The sequence below is a fragment of the Rattus rattus genome, chromosome 12, assembly GCF_011064425.1.
Source record: "Rattus rattus isolate New Zealand chromosome 12, Rrattus_CSIRO_v1, whole genome shotgun sequence".
NCBI classification, from domain to species: Eukaryota; Metazoa; Chordata; class Mammalia; order Rodentia; family Muridae; genus Rattus; species Rattus rattus.
The window spans coordinates 9,764,702-9,788,559 of NC_046165.1; the positions used below are offsets into that span (position 1 = coordinate 9,764,702).

Here is a 23,858-nt window from a genome sequence, read left to right on the forward strand (position 1 = left end):
AATATAGAATTTCAGAAGAGATCACCTGTAGATTTCCCCCCCTACTCATTACATGGAGGCTAAAACTGACAGGAGAGCCATCCGCGGTTTCACATCATATATTTGGTGAGTTGTGATTACAGAGCAAGAGTGAAAGAAGCATCACAGGCAGTGATGGCTACTTCAAGTATAACTGTCATTGGAGATGATGTGGAATTTCTCTTATCCTTGGAGAAGTTTGAGAAGATAATAAAAGTATTAGGAATTTAAAATTACAGGGAAAATATGTATGTGAAAAGCAATATATATTTAATAAATATTTTGTTCTCTCTGCTACGCAGATGCTCACACTCAGACATTTACTATACAACAGAAGTTTATATTTTTAATCATTGCCCATTAATAGACGCAGTAAAATATGTGTGAATCAAACATTTGGGGTTTGTAAGTGCACTTCAATTGTCTTTTGTACTGTATGTTAATGTTTAATTTGAATATTTTATCATAACTGTCTCCCTGTGTCTTTATAATATAAAGTTGTTTCTGCAACTTTTAATGGTCTTTATAAAGAATAATTTAAGAAACATAAAAGAGGAAGAAGAAGAAGGAGAAGGAGGAGGAGGAGGGGGGAAGGAGGAGAAGGAGGAGGAGGAGGAGGAGGAGGAGGAGGAGGAAAGGAGAAGCAGTCAACACCCAATAGGAGTAGGTGTCAGGAAATAACTGAAATCGGGATGAAATCAGTAAATTAGAAACAAAAGGAATGCAAAGGGTGGCACTTGGAAGAAAATCAACAAGATAGACAAACCCTTAGCCAAACTAACTAAAAGGCAGAGAAACTATACCCAAATGAACAGAATTAGAAATGCTAAGGAGACAAAATGGACACTAAGGGAATTGAAAGAATCAGCATTCAAAGATTCTTCTCCATCCCCCCTGCTGAACAAGGTCCTTGATCTGTGTGCATAGCAGGATGCCAGTAGAGTCATTTTATTATTACTTACTGCACATTTTGGTTGTACTCTTTTTCATAGCAACAAGAGTGTGAAAATAAGGCACCATAAGAATGAAGTCGTAACTATTTGAAATCTACAAGCACTCATTGAACAGTGGCTGTAGGGCTGGACCTTAAAGAACGGCACGAGTTGGTAAAGAGAGAGCAATGATGAAAAAGATATTGGTTTTCTGGAAAGTGAAAAAAGAAATGAACACTTCAGTTTCCATACATAACTGAAGTCAAGAAAATTTGTACTAGCAATTTCATTTAGGTGATCTTAGTCAAAACCTGTGTAGATAAGAAGGGTTTTAAGATTCCTTGAAAAGAAAAGCCCAGCTAAAGCAAGTGGTGAGTAGGGACCATCCAATCCTAAGGCAAATCATGCTAGATGTTTGAACACTGTCACCTTGAATGTATGTGAGGAGATGTGACTGTGAATACAGGTGGCTGTGGATGGAGAAACTGGAGAGGATATATGGTTATCTTCTGTTGGGTGAGGTAAGAAGCTGGGCTTCTAGATAAATAGATGTGAAGAGTGGAGGACTCAAAGAAGAGCTGTAATTTGACCTCACTTCAAAGATAATACTTTTTTGGTATTCTTCAATAAACCACAAAATCACAATAACAGCTTTTATTTACTAAATGCATCTCCAAAGCTTAACGAGATTGCAGTTACTCCATATACTTTATAAGCTAATGAATCATGAAATCAGCAGACACACTGAATATCCTTCAGAAAATTCATTATGTTCTTTGTTTAAAAGTTCAAATAACAACCAAATCGTATGACATTAAAGCAATGAATACAAACTCAGTTAAGGTACAGTCAGACAAAAAAGAAACTACTAGTCCGAGAATATAATATAAATTCACTGAAACACAAGTCGCAAAGATGCTTTCCATATTTCATTGGGATTAATTAAAAGTGAGAATAGATCAATCTAAAAGCTATCTCTAGATTGATAGTTTTTTGGTTTCCACTCCTTTTTTTTTTAAATTGCACCCCATAATTATGGGTTTTGCATTGTTTTTACTGCCATGTTTTACAAATTGGCTAATATGGAGTAACACCATAAAACACTTGTAACACTAATAAAGAACTAATGAATAAGCAATGAGTATATATATTTAAAACTATAAGGTTCTGCTTAAATGGAATAGTATAAAAAATCAAAAAGTATTATTTTTTTATAGAAATATATTACAAATGTGCCTTTCTGAGGATTTTATACTGTTTAAAGTTTTTATATGGTATACAATTCTGTTTGATTATCTTGTATTTCAAATCCACAAATAATCAGAGAATGTGGTTTAGACTTTTGATCACTCTTGGGATATTTTAACCCTGGGAGTTAACTTTAGAGTAGGTGGTAAACTCTGTGAGAAGTATATTTTGATGACTTTAACAATGATTTTATTAAAATGAAAACACTAGCATTTAATTTTTAATATTCGTATTTTATTTGTCATTTGTTTTATTTGTTTGTATACAATAGCTTTGTAGAGCTGTTAAGTACTTAAAGGAAGTAACTGATGTAGTAAGCCTGAATTGTTCACATGCACAGGAGATCTATTAGTTCAGAAATTTCTCAGGCGTGCCCGGTGGTTGAATTAGGGAAAAGTTGAAGGAAGCTGAGGAGGAGGGCAACCCTGCAGGAGGACCAGCAGTCTCAATTAACCTGGACCCCGAGATCTGTTAGACACTGGATCACCAACCAGGCAGCATCCACTAACTGAGATGAGGCCTCCAACAAGTATATAGCAGAGGCCTCCCGGGTCTGGGTTTAGTCAGAAAAGATGCACCAAACATTCATGAGACTGGAGGCCTCAGGGAGTTTAGAGGTCTGGTGGCATGCGTGGGGTGGGGACATCCTCTCGTGGAGATGAGGATTGGGGGAGGCAGGGAGGAGATATGGGATGTGGAACATTCAGAGGGTGAACCAGGAGAGGAATGCAATCTGATGTGTAAAATAAATAAAAAAATAAAAAAGAAGAAAATTATAGAAGTGTAGAGAAGCTTAACTTCTGTATTTTTTTTTTTTACAAATAAAATTCTTTCCCTATTTAGTTGTGAATTATTGGGCCTCATAATGTGGTTTACTAATAGATTCTTACCTTGTAGTTTTTACATGAAACTCTTAAATTTTCGTTAAGTATGTCTCTAGCATGCATTCCTATGAAATGTAATGCCAAACAGATTGAAAGCTTGAGAGACCCTTCCTGTTTAAACAGGCAGTTGTCTTTCACTTTAGAGAAGGAAAGGAAGGTCAGTAGAGTCAATGAGTGTTGTCCAACTTTACAAGAAGAGGACTGCAAATAATTTCCGATGCAGCTGTGAACAGAAACAGAATACTCAGCATGAAGACTCCGGTTGAGAGGTTAAGAAGAATATATGTGTACAGAATTTACCCTGGCAAGATTCTGAAGGATGTCAAGGAACATTATTTATAGCAAAATTTTCTTCTTGTTATAATCTTATTAAGTCCCTCATTTAGTGTAGATGCAATCATGTTAATATGACTGAGTGTTGTCATGTGCTTTGAAATGGTCAATTCTTACTCTTTCACTCTTTTCTTTGTAGAACAAGATTTAATCTTCATAAATTCAAATAAAATTATTTTATTCCAAAATTCTTTTATTTTTCAACATTTATTTCTCCTCTTTGCTGATGGGTATTTTTTTTAAGTTATCTTATAGAAAAAGTAGATTAACCAAACAATGATTAAACAGTTGTTTCCATCATAGGATTTCAAATTGGATTCATCTCTCGTCTCTTTAAATCCTCAATTGTATAAGTGAATCATCTGTATTCCACAGTGCAAGGCCATTCTATACAAAGACTGTGGTACTATTATTGGACAGAATAGAAGAAAATCACCACCATGCATTCTAAAACATTTAAAACATTGATGGAAGGGAACAGATTTAATTACCCTAAAAAACATTTTATTAAACTTTTTATTTAGTAATTTCAAATAACTTAAACCATCCTCACTTCAAAAATAAAGCTCTATTATGAATAGTTAAATAGAAAAATCTACTTGAAAACATTACATAAAGCAATATAAATCAAAATAAAATAGCTTTAAAATATTGTAAATACATTTTATTTTCTATATAAATCTTGCTGGTATATTTATTTATGTTAGATGTTTTCTTTGAAATTTTAATTTTATGAGTCTCTTTATAATTTAGGGTTGCAATAAACCTTCAACCATGAGAAAACTATTTTGCACGTTGTATACCGCATTTATATAAGGTCTTTCTAAATTATCAACAGAAATTTACATAATCATTTTTACTCATTAAAAGCAAACAAATATTACATTACCTCTATAGTTGGCCAAAAGCATATCAGGCTTCAAGTTGTTTTTATATTATTCATACTTAGGAATACCACAGGTTTTTATTTGCCTTAGGCAGTTTGACTAGCCGTTAAATCTTCATTTCACCACTAGTAACATTCCATACATTCAATATAATTCAAAATTCCTTTAAGTAGGAAAACACAGTAGTAATAAAATATGAAATGTTAAAGGAATAGTCTCATGTACTTCCCACGGGCATTTGCAAGGCAAGCATGTCTCAATTCTACTCTAGCAGAGATCTGTATTCTGAGGAGAATTCCATCTCAGTGTATCAGTTTAATTTTGGTTGAACAACAGAAGACAAGCTTGTGTTCTCCCAAGAATCATCCACAATACAAATGAGACATTCCAGAAGAGTATAAGCTACTCAAGAGGGGTGAATAATGGACTGAAATTCTAGCCCAGTTGTTAGAGTTTGCAGATGATCTGCATAGGAAACCCTTGGCTTCTACCAAAGGTGTGAACACACAGCAACATCTCACACAGAAAATATAAAACCATAAACATGCATAGATGGCAATGCTTTGAAATGTTTGGATTTATATAGTTTACATAGTTGATGTGGTGGTTTAGATGGCCATAAGATTTCGATATGTTATTTTTCCCATTATTGCCACTGTATTCTATAACAGTGTTTTGAATAGATAGATAGATAGATAGATAGATACATAGATACATAGATACATAGATACATAGATACATAGATACATAGATACATAGATAAATAGGTGATAGATAGTCTCAGTAGATTCTGAAAAGTCAGAATGCTTCAATGCAAAGACAGATTGCTTTGTAAAACTGCTTTGATAGATGATAGATAGGTAGGTAGATAGATAGATAGATAGATAGATAGATAGATAGATAGATAGGGTAGACAGACAGTAGATAATATATAGATATGTAAACAAATCTATAGTATACAGGTAGTGGATAGATAGATATTACTCTAATTATATGTTAATTATTATTACCTTAAAACAAGCAGACACAAGTATATGCACAGTATTTAGTGATTTTTTTGTTTCATGTGCCTTCGCTCTACTTAATAGAGTAATGTTTATTGTCAATAATGGTATGAAAGAATATAATATTGGTCTAAGCTAATTTAGTTTTAATTTTTGTTAGAGTCTTATACAGTTGAAAAATTATGTTCAGCACATTACTAAGCCGAGCACAAATTGTCTGAGAAAACTATTTGACTTGTTCAACTACCCTCAATGATTGACTCTCTGATGGCTTTCCAGTAATGAGTGAAGACTGTGGAGAACGGCTTCCTCTTAGCCCAGAGCTTTTATGTAATTGTTTCTACAGTCTATATGCCCTGCCAGTGGAAAATTAGCAAGATGCTTTTTAAGCCACTTACATCTTGAGAAAGGAGAATATGGGGATTAAGTTTTAGGGGAGAAAGATGTATTCTTTATATCTGGTAATGAAATATCTTACTAGTTTGTATGCACTTGCTTAAGTTAAATTAAGAGAATTAGAAGTAAAATGTAGGTGCTATCAGTAAAATATATTGCAATGATTGTGGTAGTTCCTATGACAAAATATCCAATGTATTCAACTTTAAAAACTGGCTTATAGCTTCAGAGTTTTTAGGTTAGGGTTGCTGGTACAATTTGATTTTGGTCTGGGCAAACTTGCACATTGTGTCACAGAAGGGTGTTTCCTCAAAATAACCATGATCAATAAACCAAGAGAAAGTGACACACAGTTTTGAAATGATGTGCCTTCCACTGTGGGATCTACAGCTTAAGTTATACTTTCTTGCAACAGAGCAGGAGATGAGAACTAAATGTTTTAAAAATTATAATAATAATAATAATAATTATGATGATGATGATGATGATGATGATGATGATTATAGTTGATACCCAAAAATGATGCTTCCCTTGAATACTCCAAGAAGAGTTCAGTCCCTTCTTCTTCACCACTGAGAATGTGCCCTCTTCCAGCAATCCCACCTCACTAGGGCATCAAGTCTGCACATGATTAGATGCAGCCTCAATCACTAAGGCCAGACTAGGCATTCTTCTGCTATATATGTGCCAGGGACCTCAAACAGGCCCTTGTATGCTCTTTGGTTGGTGGCTTAGTCTCTGGTAGCTCCCAGGGGTGCAGGTTAGTTGACACTGTTGGTCCTCCTATAGGGTTGCTATCTCCTGCACATCCTCCAGTCCTTCCCCTAAGTCTTCCATAGAGTTAGCACCTCAGTCCGATGCTTAGATGTGAGTATCTGCGTCCTTCTCCATCAGCTCCTGGTAGAACCTCTCAGAGGACAACCATGTCAGGCTCCTCTCAGCAAACACAACGATGTTAGTGAGAATGGGGTGAAAGGGGAATACTACTCTATAACTGGTAGGATTGCGATCTCTTAGAACTACTCTGGAAATCAGTGTGGAGGTTCCTCAGAAAATTTTGGATCAAACTCAGGTTTTCAGGCTTGAGTGGAAAAAGGCACACACAGTGTGTCACCTTGACTACCCAAGAGCCTTTGTTTTGTTGTTGATATCAGCATTGTTGCTATTGTTATTAATTGGTCATAATAAGAGACCTCTCTAGATCGTGGATATCAATATATCCCTTGTTGCCTGCATCTCTTATGTTTTTGCAGCTGTATCTTAACTGTATAACATTGAACCTGGGACTATTTCATCTTTTATCTTGTTTCCAATCCAGCATTGTGAGCGGTACCTTGCAGTGAACACCTATAATCCCACACTAGAGAATCGGGGGAAAGAGGATCTTGCATTTGACTGCAATCTCGTTTACATAGCACATTATTTACCAGCTTGAGCTACAGGGCAAACCAACCAACCAAACAAACAAATAAACAGAAAACCCAAATGAAAAATACAAAAGTTTAATACCCAATCTCACTGATAGTCCCAAAATTGTCTCACCACTGATTTTCCTCTACTATTATAATTTTTAAATGAGCTCAGATGCTAAAGTGCTTTCCTGAGAAAAATGATGCACCCGGCAGACACATAGGCCCTCTGTGGGACACTGTCTACAAATCTGAATGACTTTTTTCTAAAGTAAACCAATACTTGACCACAAACTGAATTATGAAACTGTATAGTCGTTCAGCCACAAATAAATTCCTGCTGCTTACTGAGGGTGAATTTCTCTGTTAAATGCCCATGGGAAAGCAAACAAATATGCAATCCTATTATTATACTGAAGTAACATAGTTTTCTCTTTGAAGAGATGACACAAAGGCACGCAAAAATAAATAATAATAAAAAGACAGATATACTTAGGCAGACATCAGAGAGCATTGAATAGATAAAATGAGGCAGTGGTTTTTCCATTTGTGGCCCCTACATAGCCTAAAGCCCTGAGGATAATTCCTTGATAGCCTATGGGTCTATGTTTTGCCTCTGTAGAAGAGTTTTGAGTGTGTGTGTGTGTGTGTGTGTGTGTGTGTGTGTGTGTGCGCACGCATGCGCACATGCATGCATACACACATGCATACGCACACGTGTGGTATTATAGAACATTTGAAACTCAAGTTGAAGAATGGTCTATAATAGCGAGAATGGGCAAAGCAATCTTCAATATTTTTCCAAAACATGTCTATGAAAGAGTTTACAGTATTCAATCTATATAGGATCAGAATAAATTACAATAATATCATTATACACATTATTTTTCAGTGGCACTCAGAAAGGCCATCTGAAAGTATATTTCATATTTAAATTATGTTAAGGATCTATATTAAATTTTGTTGATATGGATGATTTTGACTTACCTTTATAACTCTGCCTCTAGAAAGTTTGTTACTTATACATCTATTGAAAAGAATCAATAAAAGGTGTAAAGTAAATCAAGAAAAATATGAAACCAAATCCTAGAACATAGTGGGAAATGGTAGACTCCAGTCTTCAGAGAGATATGAGTGGATTTTGCCTTGATTAGGATTTGAATTTAGGAATGTTCGTCCGGAGAGGTTCTGAATTGCAAACAAAAAGGAGAAGGAAGTTGAAGTGATACAGGAGGATGCTTAAGGATCATGGAGGAGACAAGAAAGGTCTTAGGTGGAAACTGTGAGCTAGGAGAAGGAGTTTCAAGTGTAAATCAAGTGGAGTTTGCTCTTACAGCGTGAAAATATGCTAAAAAGTGAAATGAATGCAAACTCCAAGTTTTAAATGTGACACTGTAATTATGATAGCCAGATTAATCAAAAAGGGAAGACAGAGTTTTATGAAAAATATATACATTTTCTAAATTGATAAAAAAAACAATAATCCTTTGAGACAGAAAACTCAAATTATCAGAAGCAGGATCAATATTAATATCAAACACAAAAAAATCTGTATTGAGATAAAAGCACACATGGACACATTATATTCAAGGTCCAGAAAACCAGTGTAGGACAAAAATATGAATTGATTTCCATCAAATATTAGAATAGATACAATTGACTATTTCATAGTTCTGTTTATTAATATGCCTTTTACCATCCTTTTTACTGGATTTTTTATGTACATTTCAAATGTTATTCCCTTTTCCAGTTTCCCAGACATAAGGCTCCTATCCCATCCTCCTTCCCCTCCATCTCTTTACTCTATGGTTAAGGTTCAGTAGTAAGGTGCATTTCTTAGAGACAGATGGATTTTTGTCATGGAAAGCACTACAAAGGGAGAGCTGAGGATATGTGGTTGTTAAGTATTGATTCTAAATGGGGCATATTTATCAAGGACATTTGTAAGGCTATGGGAACATCATAGAGGAGGAAGAAAGAAGGGTCAATGAGACAGAGGATAGGAAAGGGTTTGTGAAATGGTGTCTTCTGGACATAACATGAGTGTTGCCCTTATCAACTCTCAACACCTGTGTTTACCTGCACAAGATCAAGCCATCCATAATTCCAGCATAGATGTGGAAGGAATTCTCAAGACCCAACCTCTAACTAAATAGCAGGTGATAGGGACTTTGGAGGAAATGCAATTCTTATTCAAGGAAATCTAGTAAATACTCCAGTGATCCAGTCGATGGTTTCTTTTCACAGTTGTGTAGAAACTGACATTACTAATTAGATTCAATATATTATTAAAAATTACAACATAGATTATAGATAGTGGTGTGCTGGGGGACATCTGAGGGGAGTTGGAGAGGAGAAATGGGGAGGTTGATTATTTTTCATTGTATACAGGTATGAATTCTAAAACAATAAATGTTTTGTATTTAATAAATAGAATACAAAATTTACACATACAAGCATATGCATAAAATAAAATTTTAATAAGTTTTAATATGCACTGATTTGCTCTATAAGCATGACATTGTATATTATTTATCATTATTTATCTGTTTATCTTCTATCTCTGTATCACTAGATGACTCAGTTTTTTAAATTCTCAAATGTCAATTGGGGAATTGTATGGAAAACCTCTTCTCCTATACTTATGGATGTCAAGAGATGCAAACATTACTCAGTGAAGAAATTTACAATTTTTTTAAAAAAATATATGTGATATAAATATTCCTAAAGAGACCCTAACACATACATACCTAGCTTAGTGTTTTCACTAAAATTTGAAATTCAATATTATTATCTTAATTGGAAAAGGTCTTTGAAATTGGAAAATATTCCACATAGAAACAGTTTGCTGAAATTTTTATACCTCCTTTCTACATGACGCTAAAAGCCAGGCCCTTGCCTTCAAAATCTGCCACATCTTGACTGAAGACAAGGCTTATTTTTGAAAAATAAAACAAGGGTAGACATGATCTTCTAGAGGTGTCTCAGATCCTGCATGACTGTCCAATGGGCCTGATGATGATGCCTCTTAAGAATACTAATGAAAATCAGCTTATTGGGTAGAGAAAGACTTTACCAAATAATAAATACATGTGAAATCAGATATTAAAGCAAAGTAGGAGCTTGCATTACTCATATAAAAATTCGTTATCCAAATACAGCCATCATAATTCTGGTAGCAAATAAATTAATTAGTGATGTAAATGTTTTAACTACAAAGTCAAGCCTTTAGGATATTCTGCTATACTTACGGCAGAAAATATTATTCATGAGGTCTTCAAACAGACAGTTTGAGGGCCCAAGTAATGTAGTACACAAAGGTGAGTTTTGGCCCAGTAAAAATGTAAATCCTCTCTCATTTTAAGCAAATTACAGTGAGAAATTTATTTTCATAATCCATTACTCATAATAGTATAATTTGTGCTCATAGTTATGCTGTATTTTAATGGACAATCATATCTCATTACTGGCAAAACTTTAGAATTAATGTAAAGTGATGCAATCCTTCTACATGCAAAATTAGTACCCAGGGTTGTAAAAGTAGCAACTAAAAATATGGATTGTAGAATTAATGTCGTTAATATAAAATGTATTTTTCTATGTTTAATAAATACACCAGAATTCTATTAATGAGGAAATTACTCCAAGTATGATTTGTGCTACCTCTCATGTATGCAAAGAGGAGAATAATCTTGCTTATACAGAGTAAATAAAAAGGACAGAATACTGCACTGAAGAAAATAAATGAACTTAAACTTGCTAAATTCTTTCACAATTTTATCTTTAGATTTTTAAAGCGGAACTATCTCAATTTGAATCCAATTTGCTATTTCAAGTTTAAAAAATTAATCTATTATTTGGTAATGGGACTCTTTGAGCAAAACCTCACATTTTCCAGACTTCTGCTAAAAACAGATATTAAAAACTGATATTATAGGTTCACAAAGCATAAAACGAAACTTCCTCATTAGAAATCTACTTTTCATTAAAATATAGCTTCAAAATGATTTCCTAGGGAAAGGAAAGGATTTATGCATCAAATTCAACAAGGGGTAGAACCACACATTAGTCGATACAAAAAATGACAGAAGCTGAAGGAACAGATCATAAATATCAGGCTCTACCGGGACTCAGTGGAGGGGAAGTTAACTTAGCCAGGTGTGTGAGAAATCCTGACCGCAACTCCGTAAGGGCAAGTTCTCTTTGGCTGCAGCTGATTATGTCATACTAAAAGCTGGGGCACACAGATGTGCCCATGGCCCTCTTGCAGCCCATTGTTTATCTTTACGGAAATCTCTGTGTGTTTTTAAAATCTCCGAGTCGATAAATAGTGCACAGACTAGACAAAACATGCCCGCCAGCTGCATGTGTTAAGAGCCTAATGGTTTAACACATTTAATCCCCATGATTCATTAGCTCAAATAACTCAGTTTCCTAATTCAAATCTGGGATGCGTGTTGCCTGCACGATCTTTGTTAGATAATTTAAGGTCCTGTGTAAAAGACCATCTCCGCAGCTGATAAGTGTTGCTTTACACTTAACTCTTGCTTCGTACTGTAGTTTAGTTTTTGACTTCTTATGTCCATCACTAAGCACTATGGGTACTTAACTCCTTTTTCAGGGTTACCACGCCCCCAAAGCAAAGCCTCTCACTGAAGTGAGGACCCTAACGGAGTTTTTCTTCTATTATAAATAGCGCTAACAATGTCGTTAATCCCTGTGATTTAAAATTATTACCATAATTCCAGTTCTACCTGACAAATATGTAGAAATTATTAGCAGCAAATTTTCTAGATTATAATATTCTATTATATTATATATCTAATATTATATTATAATATTCAGTTTATCAGCCTACTCACTACAGTTCCTAATTTTAGTGGTTTCTTAAAGGATGTGCCTTATTACTGTGGTAGGATGAATATTTAATATTTTATTAAATCACTGTATGAACTATATGACATCAATGTCTTATTATTTGTTCATACACTGATGTTCTTGGGAATAAGTTAAAATGCTTTTACAGTAAGTAATTTGCATTTCAGCTCATGTGCCTATTAATTGGTGTTTATCTTCGTTGGCTACATGGTTCGTTTGCAAAATACCTCTGTTTCGTGCATTGTACTTAGACATTTTACATGTATATTCTATGAGCTGAAACCATGGAAAATGATTTTAAATATATACCTGAAACAGAGTGAGTGTGTCCTAAAAAGGAACTCACATGGTTTTAGATGTAAGATCTAGTTTCCATGAGAAATGATGGAGGTTTTGAAGAAAACTAATTTTTTCATGTGTGTATAACATGTGGGCTCCTACTTTCTTTAAATACATAAAATAAGTATGACTTACTGAAAATGGGACACACTTTCAAAGGGGATAGTTTTTTTTTATCATGTCCTTCCATGTCCTTCAACAGCTTGTGTCCCTAGGTAAACTATTTCTTCTAAGTCTTAGTGTTATATTTGAAACCATAATAGCGTCTAGCAAAACAATGAACAGAGGACTGTTTAACTGTAGTTTTATATGTGAAGCTTCCAATAGAACCATCATGCCAAATATCTATTAAGTAAATGGTGTTTTATTTGCTAATATTACCCACAGTACAATGGTGACCTTCCTACAATGTATGCTGGTGTAATAGAGGTGCATATGTTGTGGGTGCACCCAACTACTTTATGATTAGATGTAAAGTCCCCAGCACAGGGTGGCATCAAGAGTTAAATCCGACTCTGCATGAGTGGTCGAGGACCTGAGAGTTGAATAGACTATGAGCTTTGAAAGTCAAATGCTACCATTTTCATAAAAAGCATAGTCATAAATGACACTCTTCAATACTCATGAATTGTTCTTCTCATCAGAGAAGCTTCCTCATGTGGTAGATGACAACTGATATAGAGAAGTCAACTGGGAGATGCATAGACAGTAACAGATTTTGGAACAATCAATCTTAAGTGAAATATCTTCATCTATCTTCTTCCCTAAGGGCTCAAGGAGTTATACAGAAGAGGAGGCAGACTGATTGTAAGAGTCACCAGGAACTGATGACACCAAGGAAACAGTGCCTTCCAGACACAACAGGAATGATATGTATGTGAGCTCAGAGCCTGAGGCAGGGTGCACAGAGCCTTCCCTGGTTCAATTCAGATGGAGTCTCAGTGAGGAGAAGGGAAGTGTGAAAGCCCCAATGCAGGACCCACCTGCAGCTGATTCTTACTTACAAAGAAAACAGTTTTTCCAAGGATTCTCATTGGCTACATTAACCTTATTTCAGAGGAGTCCTCATCAGAGTACGTAGTAAACATAAAATAATACAATAGTGGTTTTGTAAATGTGTTGTCTTGTATTACATATTACTTTTGGCATTTTTTGTATTATATCATTTATATAAACCAAATTAGCCTATTGTATTTTGTGTGTGTGTGTGTGTATGTGTGTGTTTCTTGTGGGTATGTTGGTTTAATATTTTTTTTATTGCAAATTTGTTTTCTTAAGAAAAACAAATTAAGGGCATGGGATTTGGTTGCTGGGGGCTGGGAAACACCTAGGAGTAGTTGGAGGAAGTAGAACACATGATCAGCAAATACTGTATAAATTTTTGATTAGTAGTTTGTAACATATTAAAATGTTCTAATAAATTTTCATGAAAAAGAATTAATTACATTTTAAACAATGAATGAACATGGAGAGAAAAAGAAAACTTTCCAAGACTAGATAATAAAAAAACATATTTTAAAATGTGATAAAGAAATATACTTCAAAGGGTAAAATATGTAAGATGCATTTTAGTAGTAGTAGTAGTAGTAGTAGTAGTAGTAGTATATTTGAAAAATTTGAAAATAATTTATAGAAACAGAACTCTAGTTATAAAATACTGATAGAATTGCAGCAAATCTGTGAAGTAACACTAAATGCCTTATATCTATGTTATATTGGTGATTTGTTAAATAGGAACTTTCCACACACACCACATAGATTATGCTCTCTAATCTTCAAACAAATCGCTAAGTGAAAAATTATATTTACCTGCTGATGATAAAGGAAACAGTGTTTGAATGTACTTCTTAATATATTCAAACTTAAGTTGATGTTGGAAATGAAATTCAAGTCTACAATTCCAGACCATGTGCTCACCTAAGAATTCTTTCTGACTTGCCACAGGATCCAATTTTTTTTGTTTTGTTTTGTTTTTTTTCATTTCTACATCCAGTGAATTATATATACATAACCTCAGAGATCAGGGATGGGGGCAAGGAATTACTTCTCTTTGCAATCAATGGAGACCAGTCCTAATAGAGAAATCTGCAAGATGACTTTGGTACATCTCAGGCAACATTGCAGAAGAGGAGGCAGAAAAAAGATCCGAATGTTGTAGGATCAAAGACTTTGCTGTGAGATTGTGTGTCCCACTTGTGTCAGAAACAACCATAAATCATCTCCAATATGACTGGCAAAACAGGAGCTGAACAAGAAAAGCAAAAGGCAATGCTTAAGTGGACTGGGAAAAGCCTCAGGCCTCAGCCCTACACAGAGATCCATAGGTAACTAAAGTTATTAAGAGTGGAAGAAATAGTCTTCCCCAGGGATCATCACAGGGATGATCACACTACTTGGCAGGGCAATCCCAACGGGTAAATTCTGAAGAAATGCATACAAGAAATGTGTTTATACACATACTTAGGGATATATGTGCATGTAACAATAATAAAAAAGATACCATGAACTGTAAGAGAGCAAGGAGGGGTATATGGGAATGCGTATGGATTGTGTAATCACAAAATAAAGGGCATGTATTTTTTAAATAGAATAATTAATAAAAATAAAGAAAATTAAACATAAGCTTATTCCCTGTGTTCAGGTAACAGCAAAGCCCCTGGAGAAAGCAACCAATGACTGTTCGGTTAGATTAGAAAACAGCCAATGACTGTTCAATTAGATTAGAAAGCAGGCAGTGACTGTTCAATGAGAAGAGAAAGCAACCAGTGGGATTACATGACACACACTTTCCCAAGCACACATTTACTCCATTCTTTCTAACCTCTTTAGAGATATTTGCAGCTATTACAGGTTAAGCACCACACGATCTTCACTACAATATGTTAAAACACATCAAGCTTAGTTCTAACTCTACTAAAGCCAGTGGGAAAGTTAAACAATCTGCACTTTTTCACTGGTGTGCAAAGTGGAATTTCCAAAGTGCTTGTAAAAGGTCAATGCCCAATACATTGAGATAGTCTTCAATAATTAGGGAACTGTCTATAAGATAGGATACTTTTATAATTGAGCAAGTTAAGGGCAGAACAACTAATTAGAAATAAAATTAGAAATTGACTAGGGATGCATTTGGTAATGACAAATAAGGACTTAAATCTGTGAGATCAGTGTAGAGTGGGGAAGCAGAGTGTTTGTATCTGTAATTGGCTGCTTGTTGTCACAATATCTAACAGATGTCTCATTACATATGAACTCTCTACACACAGTTGACATGTTCTTTCCTACTTAATGAGTAACACATGCTCACTGGGGGTTTCCTTTTTTATTGGATACTTTTGTATTTACATTTCAAATGTTATCCCTTTTCCTGGTTTCCCTTCCATAAGCTCCCTATCCCATCCCCCCTCCCTCTTCTTCTATGAGGGTGCTCCCCCACCTATACACCCACTCCTTCCTGCCCCTGCCCTGACATTCCCCTACCCTGGGGGGTCGAAGGATTTCTAAAGAGCCATGTAATGTTCTTGACACAATTATTATACAAAAATAATACAGCCAGAAACCATCCATTTGCATGATTTAAGGTGCATAGACCAATATGGTGCTTTGCATCGAGACCTGTAGTATTTACATTTTAAAATCTCTCAAATGCCCCATAGCTTGGTCAGCTCCAAGAGATCTTAGATCTCATGGATCATGCCCAGAATTGCTGTCACGGACCTAGGAAACCAGCAAAAGGGGTATTAAAACTTTCTGTTTCTCTGTGTCTAGACAATGTGTTAATATTTACAGCAGATAGGGTTACCTCAGAGGAGAAAATTGCCTGGAGCTCACAGCTAGCAATATTGTCACCATGGATTTTAATATGTCACTAGAATGCTACTCGCCCTTTATTTTGAGCATTCCTAGACTTTTGTGGATCATTTTTTTTGTGTTGAACTAAGAATTTAAAAGAACTATACCTTACTATCTTACAAAGCTCTAAATAGGCTCAATTTAATTTGATGAAGTAGTCAAAAGGTTGCTACCTCAGTGGATGTTATATAGTTCATTACATTACCTTAGCTAGAAAGACGATTGTTTTATGGGGAACAGCCTCTCAGCTGTAAGAACATAGAACACTATGTCTGCTAATGCTTAAGTGAGTCACTTGGGTATAATTTTATGGATCTCTAAATGAAGTACTTTATGCTTTATTTCACTTCATTTGAAATGGTGTAAGTGTTTCTACACCTGTATATGGCACATCTACACAATACTAACATAAGTGTCAGTTCATTGGATACATAGCAGCCAATTTTCAAGTTTATTGCTGTTGTCATAACTGTTGAAGTAGGGTAGTGTTCTTAGACAGAGCATTTGTTGAGAATTCATAGCACGGGTAGGAACCAACAGGGTGTTGGGTCCCTCTAAAATAAAAGACAAAATACTTTGTTCTGATAATGAGAACTGCGAATGAAAGGCCATATTGTAACAGAACTTTCAACTCTTTTCTGTAGATACAAATTTGTTTGATCTATTGTTTCAGTAGCCGGGGCAATTGCAATCACCACCTATGATTTTCTCGTTTATAGTTCAAGTCCTACAGGTAATGTTCATATGGAATCTAGTTTGGGTGTGTTTCTATGGTAGGAAGGGATAAGGAAATGCTGGCATGCTGGACTATGTATTTGGCACAGGGATGTACAAGCGTGATGAGTGTCTTCTAGTCCTGGAAATCAGTCACACATGGTTCCAGTTTTGACTCTGTAATCACAGACAATTGCTCAGAGGTTAAAAAAATGACCACCAGGTAGGGTTTCCTCACATGCAGCACTACACTAAAGAAGGCCTGTCTATCCTTAAGGTCATCTCAATCTTCTGTGAATAAATCCAGAGCTCACGTGCTAGAATCATTTCTTTTAGCATCATTAATTAGGTGTTGTTGTTGTTGTTGTGTTGTTGTTGTTGTTGTTGTTGTTCTTCTTCTTCTTCTTCTTCTTCTTCTTCTCTTCTCCTTCTTCTTCTTCTTCCTCTTCCGCTTCCGCTTCCGCTTCCGCTTCCGCTTCCGCTTCTTCGCTTCCGCTTCCGCTTCTGCTTCTTCTGCTTCTTCCTTTTTCTTCTTCTTCAGAAAAGAGTGTTTGATACTATCTTTGTACTAATGAGATATATTTTAGGGCAATATTAGAAGGAAGATTTTAAATTGATTACATACATGATGTAAATGTAATAGAACTGGTACAATTAATTTGATTTCCCAAAGCAAATATTTTCGGCATAGCTGAAAACTAACCAACAAAAATTAAGAACAAATAGGTTTCTGGCTACTAATACCTCATTCTGGTTCTACAGTCCGTTTCATGGTCAAGGAGCAGAAAGAAGAGAATGATTATGGACTGGAACAAGTGGCATATTTGCATAAGTCTCTATCACTTATACAAATTATTCTTCTATTTCCTGTGAGACATGGCTAAGCTAACAATTTCTCTAGATACTCTCCAATTAGAAGCAACTAGAAGAACCTGTTAAATAATTGTATACATATGTATATATACAAACATATAGTATTTATCTTAATGTGGCAAAATTTGTACATATTTAATTAAAAATATTTGCCTTTTTTTAGTACCAAATCAGTTAATATTTTAACTTTCAAAGTGGAGAAATTACTGAACAAATGGCCTTAATTAGCTAAATTGCAGTGTAGTGGAGCTGCTGAACACTTTTAAATTCCAAATGCTTTCTAAGCATGTAATTCTGTTCTGTGGGAACAGGTTTCCACGCTGATAGTTGTATCCTTAGAGTTATACTTGGTATTCCTGCAGCATTTGATTCATAATCTCAAAAATTCTTTTTCCTAACAAATTTTCTTAAAAAACATTGAGACTGAAATTTTTTATGACTAGTTAGGTGTTTGTTAACTCTGCAATTGTTATCATTACAAAGCACTCAAAAGATGGCTTTATTAAGTGATCACATAAAAGGTTATTGATAATAACTAGACTATACACTCACAGTGGTTGGCTTCTGAGAACCCTCAATTTTGTTTCTCTTCAAAGGATTTATACTTTGAAAAAAAGTTAAAAAGCCATGATTACTTTATATTTCACCAAAACAAGAGTTGGAAAATTTGGTTTAATTCTGTGATTTTTACAGATGTCAAATTAAACAATGCCTACTTTTCCCTTTACTTTTTATGTTGCTCAATCATGAGACAAACAGCAATATGGGTAAGAAAAATGTTTTTGAGATTTTCCTCCTGTTTCTGCAGAGGTAGAGTAGGTAAATCTGCCACTTGCTTTTAAACCAAGGAGGCCTTTCTGCTTCCTTGATTTTAGCTTTCTAATATACCATTGAAACTCTACGTAACCTGTTGGTTTAAGCATCCTTTAGATTAATACAAAGAAAGAATTAGAGAAAGCAAAGCATTTTAATGTCGCATCTACAAAATGAAATGGAAAATAAAGAATGTATGACTACGACTACCATACACATTTGGAGATTGTCTTTTTAATGAAGAACTGAATGTTAATGTCATATCTCTTGAAATTATGAGAGCATTCTCCACATGATACAATCTCTATAATGTGCATTCTACTAACTGCTAAGAGCTAAACATGAGCACAGCCTTCTTGTACAAGTATTCTGCCAACTTCTTTTTTTTTGTCTTAACTCAAACCTTGACTTCTGTCTATATAATAAAATCTTTTACATAAAGTTCAACACAGGAAAGATTGAAATATGAATTTGCTGTGCTAAGTATGTACCTAAGGGGTACACAGCTTACCTAGCATGTGTGAGGCCCTAAATCAGAAAAATAAAATCAAATTTATCCTCTTCCACCTTCTCTTATCCTGCCTTTCCTGCTCCTCTTTTCCTTCTCCTCGCCTTTTTCTGCATGTTTGTTCTTTCTGACCATGCTAGGCTAGGCTAGTACTCTATCAGTAGCATATATTCTCAGCCCTACTTACTTCTTACTGAATTCTCTTTTTTTTATTGAACAAATTCCTTAAATCTGTACAAGAAGATATCCTTTTACTATAATCAGTGATATTATAATTAGAGTATAAATGTAATGATCCTTATTATTCTCCAGATTAATGAGATAACCTAGATTCTCATTGACATTATAAAGCAGATGTGAAACCAGACCCCTCCTAATGTTTGCTTATTCATTCAACACCACTCCAAAATAGGACACCTGAAATCAATATCAATGCAAGAACCAGACAACCAGAGAGTGCAATTTAGTTTGCCAAATTAGACAGAGCTAGTGTTTGGCAGTCCCCAGATCTTAGGCAGCAGTGTGACACTTTGTTATAATGAGTAGGAAGGGACTTTAGAAGGGTTATGTAAACATCAGATCAGGAGGAAGCTGGAGTTTCCAATGTTTCCTTATTAACTTTACATTTGTTTCAAGAAGATAATAGCATGCTCCCATCAAAATAGCCTCTTTTTAAAATAATAATAGGCTTCTAGAAACTGTTACTTAGAGACAGCTGGCAAATAACACTGTTTCAAGAAGAGTCATTCTCATCACCTAGAGAGGGGATAAAACCTCACAGGTGAAGACATTGTGAGTGTCTGCATCCTAAGGAGACTTAAATGCAAGAGCTAGAATATAGGTGGAGAAGGGAAGAGTGGGAGGTTGTAGAATGATGAATTCTGGAAAGGACAAGGGTGTTGTACTCATGAACTAGCAGTTGAGACCCACACATTGTTGGACACACCATCATGGATGGGAGGCGGGCCTTGTAGGACCCATGTTCTCATGAACAAACCTTTATCCATGCTTCCATATTCAACACTAACGAAATTCACTAGGTCATAAAAAAATAGTTGGGAAGAAGTGTGCTGGCATGAGTGTGAGGAGTCAAGAGGAAGATACAAGAAAAATATTATTAAAATAATTTTAATTGCATTTTTATTTACATTTTAAATGTTATTCCATTTCCTGGTTTCCCCTCCAGAAACCTACTATTCCATCACCCACCCTGCTTCTATGAGGGTGCTCCCTCACCCACCCACCCACTCCCTTCCCCACCCACCCACTCCCTCCCACCTGTCTGCCATGACATTATTAAAATAATTCATGCACTTGTACAAAGTTGTAATAATGAAATCCACTACTGTATACAGTTAGTATAGACTAATAAAAACTGATAACTGGGTTCCTGAAACCATCTGCATGGATCCCACTAAGTGAACCAAGTGTTCTCTGCTTCTACCACTAAATATTTCCTTAAGAGCTATGAGGAATAAAAGAAACATGAGTCATTCTGAATGAAGTAATTTTGGTGCAGAGATCTTTTGGGCTTGTATACATTGACAGCATCTGGGTTCTCTAGAGCAGGAACTACTGAAGAATGAGATGCAGTACTGCAGTGGTCTCTGACAGAATTTTACATTTTATTGTTTTTATTGGATAGTTTATATAGTTACATTTCAAATGTTATGATGAATCCGGCATCCCCCCCCACTTCTATCTCCCTTCCCCTGCTTCTGTGAGGATGCTTCCCCTCCCACCCACCCACTCCTACCTCAACTCCCTGGCATTCCCCTACACTGAAGCATTGAGCCTTCATAGGACCAAGAGCTTCTCCTCCTATTGATTCCAGACAACACCATCCTCTGCTTCTAATGTGGCTGGAGACCTGGGTCCTCCCATGTGTACTCTTTGGTTGGTGGTTTAGTCACTGGGAGTCTCATTGATTGATATTGTTCTTCCTATAGGGTTGCAAACACCTTCAGCTTCTGCAGTCCTTTCTCTAACTCCTCCATTGAGGTTCCCGTACTCAGTTTGATGGTCAGCTGCAATCATCTTAATCTTTATCAACAGGGCTCTTGCAGAGTCTCTCAAGAGACACCCATATCAGGATCCTGTCAGCAAGCGCTTCTTGGCCTCAGCAATGGTGACTGGGTTTGTTGGCTGCATATGGGATGGATACCCAAATGTGGCAATCTCTGTGTGCCCTTTCCTTCAGTCTATGCTCCATTCATTATCCCTGGATTTCATGAGAATGAATATTTTGTTCTCCTTTTTTGACCTCACCATTCTTCCAACTTCCAGGAAGAAAAAGAACTAGGGCTAGAATGGCAAGGTCCAGAGTGGGCAGCAAAGCTTCCTGCATGAAACAGTTTCTCATTCGAAATGTGAGTGAGTAGGTGGACACTATTTATGTTGATAGGACGGTGCCAATATTTTGTTTTATTTATATATGTATGTAGAGATAGATAGATAGATAGATAGATAGATAGATAGATAGAGATAGATAGATAGATGATAGATAGATAGATAGATAGATAGATAGATAGATAGATAGATAGATGAGCGAGCCTAGTAGAACACTAAGGCTCTGGGGGAAGATCTAGGCACAGTGACAGAAGTAAATGAAAAGCCACAGAAAACCCTTTCTGTGTGGTGCATGTGAAGGACAAAGGCAATAGTCTAGGAGCATGGCAGAGTTCACCATGCTAATTGTTCTAACTGCTTCTCTCCAATCCTCTGTCTCATTTCTCTGTCAGTGAAAACATACTAGAGAGAAGAAGGTTAAGAGAAATACCTCTTGCATCTTGTCTCCAAAGTTCAAGATGTTTGCTGTTTGTATTTTGAAATCGTGCCAATCAATTAGCCCAAGTTGGCCTTGAGCTAATGGCCCTACTACGCTGTGGTCATGAGTTTGTTCAACCCAAAACTCTGAGAAGAAATTCATGTGCTGTTTTTGATTTCTACTAGGGAAGATGAGATAAACGAAGATCTCAGATGGCCAAATATGATGTCTATACCAACTTAATAAAGAGTGCCTGAGATCAATTGTGTGAGGAAGACATAAGGAGAGGGAATGGATACATATAGTGGATAAATATACAAGTAAAATCCTAGCTTCTCAATCGGTGGGAATAGGGATCATATTATTCAGAATATTAAAAATTAATTGGTGTTGTATGAAAGGAGAGAAGGTTAGCACTCCCCTTGACAAGGATGGAAGAGGCCCTTGGGCCTAACAACACACATACGGTTAAGGCATTGCCACCTACTTCGTGGCATCTAACCACTGTTTTTGGGGTTGGGGATTTAGCTCAGTGGTAAAGCGCTTGCCTAGGAAGCGCAAGGCCCTGGGTTCGGTCCCCAGCTCCGGAAAAAAAGAACAGGGAAAAAAAAAATTAATTGTATACTTCATATCACACTAAAGTTCATCTATATCTATATCATCTCTATCTCTCCCTTTCTCTCTCTATCTCTATCTCTCTTTTTATCTCTATCTCTATTTCTATATCTCATCTGTATCTATCTCTATCTCTCTATCACTATCTCTCTCTTTCTTTATCTCTATATCTAATCATCTATATCTATATATTTACATATATATATATTATATACATGTATTCAGACAACTTGACTGGTCTGTATCTTTTAGGCATCTTGCTGGGGTGAGTATATACATACATACAAATCTCTTCATTCATGCATGTGTTTTTACATATATACAGTCTGCCTAGAGAACTAGGTCAGCCAAGTTGTCTGAAAGACAGAGACCAGCTGAGCTACCTGGAAGAATTGTCTACAAGTACAGAGCTCTGGTCTTCCAGACTTCATTAACCGTTATACACACTGCTTTGGTGACATAACTGTCTTTCTTTGAGTTATTTTTGCATCTATAAATGACCCCTCAACACATCCTTAAACGTAATCCCAATAAAAGTCCATGCTATGGCAAGCTGGGCTTTGCCAGTATCCTTGCTTCCAGATCTCATCAGTTGCCTACCTGGGGTGGTTGGATGTTTGCTAGTATTCTCCCAGGAATAGTTTCATAAGACAACAGACAAACCATAGTCATCAGTTAGGCAAAAATACTAATGGACAGTCACTTAGTTCTAGTTATTATTTTGGTTAGCTCCTCATGACAGTGAATGTAACCTATCAATACTTCTAATTGTGCATACATCAATAGAATAAAATAGAATAAACCAAACTGCCCTATACGGAAGACTCTATTAATCCATGTTTAGCCACACTGATTTAGAACAGACTCTAGAGTGGAAACTTTCCACCTCCAATTAGTCTTCACTAATGGATTTGAACAGCTGCAACCTGAAATACTTGGAGAAAAATATGGCAAGGTAGAGCATGTACAGCTTCATGGTTGTTTATTAAGCAACATAGTATGACTAATTTTCTAGAGCATTTATGCCATGTTGGCATTATACATGATGTATATGTGTGTGTGTATGTATAGGTGTAGATGTATGTATATGTGTTTACTACACAAATACCACATTGTCTTATATGAAAATTTTGGGGAAACCATAGATTCTAGTCTCTATAAAAAGATGCTGGAATGAATTTGCTTCACATACTAAGGGTGATAATATTTATTTTCTTGGTCTGGATTAGGCAATTAGCAAAACTGGTTCTACTGCACCTTATTGAGACTGTTTATTTCTGCCTTCCTTCCTGCACCTATGACACTGGCATACTCTTTAATGTCTTTGGATAGTGTCCAGTTAATTTTTAAGGCTGCTTTCTTGGCTAGAACATTATTAAGCTTTCGAATGA

The 23,858-nt window shown here is 35.7% G+C and overlaps 1 non-coding gene across 1 annotated transcript; it reads left to right on the top strand.

Moving 5' to 3' along the window:
* Positions 1–22,239: 22,239 nt before the first annotated feature.
* LOC116914153 lies at positions 22,240–22,365 on the top strand. Its single transcript, XR_004389704.1, has one exon. It is a non-coding gene; the product is annotated as a U6atac minor spliceosomal RNA (small nuclear RNA).
* The last annotated feature ends 1,493 nt before the right edge of the window (positions 22,366–23,858 follow it).